The sequence below is a fragment of the Agelaius phoeniceus genome, chromosome 7 (assembly GCF_051311805.1).
Source record: "Agelaius phoeniceus isolate bAgePho1 chromosome 7, bAgePho1.hap1, whole genome shotgun sequence".
NCBI lineage: Eukaryota > Metazoa > Chordata > Aves > Passeriformes > Icteridae > Agelaius > Agelaius phoeniceus.
Genome location: NC_135271.1, coordinates 8,469,757 through 8,472,500, shown reverse-complemented (window position 1 = coordinate 8,472,500; position 2,744 = coordinate 8,469,757). Strand labels below are relative to the sequence as shown.

General features: G+C 67.6%; 1 non-coding gene and 1 pseudogene across 1 annotated transcript; both read right to left on the bottom strand.

Annotated features, from left to right (window-relative positions):
• Positions 1-1,268, bottom strand: part of LOC129131490 (28S ribosomal RNA) — a 5,027-nt pseudogene extending 3,759 nt beyond the window's left edge.
• A 905-nt stretch (positions 1,269-2,173) lies between these two features.
• On the bottom strand, positions 2,174-2,326 carry LOC129131516 (5.8S ribosomal RNA). The gene has a single exon (XR_008535664.2). It is a non-coding gene; the product is annotated as a 5.8S ribosomal RNA (ribosomal RNA).
• Between the last annotated feature and the right edge of the window lie 418 nt (positions 2,327-2,744).

Sequence of the window (2,744 nt, the reverse complement as noted above, 5' to 3'; positions counted from 1 at the left end):
CTAGCACGGACGCTCACGCTCCACCTCCCCGGCCCCGCGAGGGGGTGGCAGGCGAGACGGGCCGGTGGTGCGCCCGGGGCTGCCAGGCGCAACACGCGCCCCGGGATCCCACCTCAGCCAGCGCACGCCAGCCGTCACCTTCATTGCGCCGCAGGCTTTTGACGACGGCCCCTGACTCATGCACGTGCTAGACTCCTTGGTCTGTGTTTCAGGACGGGTTAGGTGGGTAGCTGACATCGCCGCGGACCCCGGGCACCTGAGCGCGACCCGTCAAGCCCGGCCCTGGCGGTGCCACGTGGTCGGGGCGCACTGAAGACAGTCCGCCCTGGTTGAACGCGGCGCTGGGGGCCGGAGGGCCCGACCCCCGCACACCCGCGCAAAATGCCGCGCTGTGGGGACGCCGCCCCCGCCCCCCTCCCCCGGGGGGGGAGGGGGGGGGAAGCGACGTCCACTGCCACATTGCCGCTGACGGGGGGGAGGAGGGCACGGCGGCGGTCCTCTCCCACGGCCCCGGGATTCAGCAAGACCTGCTTCCCGGGAGCTGTAACACCCACCGCCACTCACGCGGCGCTGGGCCACCTGCCCGCCGGAGGCCTTCCCAGCCGACCCGGAGCTGGTCGCGGCGCACCACTGTGGAGGAAATGCGCCCGGCCAGGGCTGGCTGCCGGCCGAGGGGGGGTCCCCGCGCCAGCCCGCCCCCCCGGCTCACCTTTGCGCACGGGGTACGCCCGGGGGACAGAGGGGAGGTGGAGGCCAGGATCCGCCGAGCCCGCGCCGGCCGACCGCAACTCGCCAAGTTGAATCCTCCGGGCGGACTGCACGGGCCCCACCCATTTTCCTCTTAACGGTTTCACGCCCTCTTGAACTCTCTCTGCAAAGTTCTTTTCAACTTTCCCTTATGGTACTTGTTGGCTATCGGTCTTGTGCCAGTATTTAGCCTTAGATGGAGTTTACCACCCCCTTTGGGCTGCGTTCCCAAGCAACCCGACTCCGAGAAGCCCCGGGCCCGGTGCGCCGGGGGGCCGCTACCGGCCTCACACCGTCCGCGGGCTGCAGCCTCGATCACAAGGACTTGGGTCCCCCAAGACCGCCGCCGGGGAGGGGGGCTTCTGTACGCCACATGTCCCGCGCCCCACCGCGGGGCGGGGATTGGGCGCTGGGCTTTTCCCTCTTTGCTTGCCATTACTGAGGGAATCCTTGTTAGTTGCTTTTCCGCCACTGACTAATATGCTTAAATTCTGTGGGTTGCCACGTCTGATCTGAGGTCGCAAGCCCAAAGCTTGGCCGCGCTGCGCACTGGGGCTTGCACAGAGATGGCCGCCTTGTCTCCCCCGCCCGCTACGCCACCCGCCCCCCCTCCTGTCCACGCTCCCAGAGGGAGTCAGAGAGAGAGACAGTGCACGCGTGCGCGAGCAACAAGGAGACGGAGAGCCCCATCCTGGAGAAAAGAACCGAAAAGGAAACGCGGCGGAGACGGCCCCGCGCGGGAGGACTGGCCGGGCAGCGGCGCGCGTGATGGCCTCGTCAGGGAGAGAGAGAGGAGCAACGGCGCCACTCGGCACGCCCCAAAACCGTGACAGAAGAGGAGGGGGCCTGCGAAGGGAGGAGGAGATCAGAACCCCCGTCCCTGGCACTCTCGCCTCGCGCACGCGTGCAGCAGCACAGCATGGTACCACTGCGGTACCCACCCGCAGACAGCCGCCCACGCAGTGGGGGGAGGCCAGGGGCGAGGCCCGCGCCTTGCCTCCCCTTCTCACCCTCCTCTCTCTTTCTCTCGGCCCTCGGTGGCACCTTTCGACGCTGTCTCTCGCTGTTCACAGGCTGCCGCGCCACCGCATCCACGGCACGGTCCTGGGGAGGACGAGCTCCGCCCTGGTGGCTCACTCCGCGAGTGGCTCGCTCCGAAGCGCTCCCTGAGTCTGCATTTAGGGGGACGAAGGCCCTGCGCGGCGATGATGACGACGACGACTGCAACTGCGACGATGCCTGCCGAGCCACAGGGAAGGTATCGAGGCCGCCTAGGGAAACACTTCCATCGCCGAACCCCTGACTACCTTCCCTCCGGGCACTGGCGGGACGCCGCTGCTGCCACTGCCCGCCGCGGGCGACGGGCCTGCAAAGCGACCCCAGCTGCACCACCGGCGTAGCCCCTGGATGGCGATTGATCGTCAAGCGACGCTCAGACAGGCGTAGCCACTGGAGGAACCTGGGGCCGCAAGTGCGTTTGAAGTGTCGATGATCAATATGTCCTGCAATTCACATTAATTCTTGCAGCTAGCTGCGTTCTTCATCGATGCACGAGCCGAGTGATCCACCGCTAAGAGTCGTCTGCCTTTCGGGCACCGCTCACGCCAAGCGGGCCCCTTTTTATTACTCTGGCGCCGAGGACGCGTGGGCACGCGCCTGGCTTCGACTGTACGAGCACACAGAAACAAAAGGGGAAAAAAAAACAACTGGAGGAACCCACGCTCTGAAGGCCGGCCAAGAGGCGGGGGAGCCCGTGCCCCCAACCGCCTCCCCCCACGAGGGGAGATGCCGACCTCGCAAACGCCGTCCTTCGGAGGCGGCCTAGGCGCCCGGGCTCGGCCCGGCCTCCGTGCTGGGGGCCACGTGGCCTGCGCCAAAACGTGGGGGAGCATGGTGGCCCACCCACTTCTCGCTTTCTTGGGACTACACACACAACACACACGGCACACGGCCAGGGGCGCGCGGCCGTCGGGCCCCGCACACGCCGGCTTCCCTCA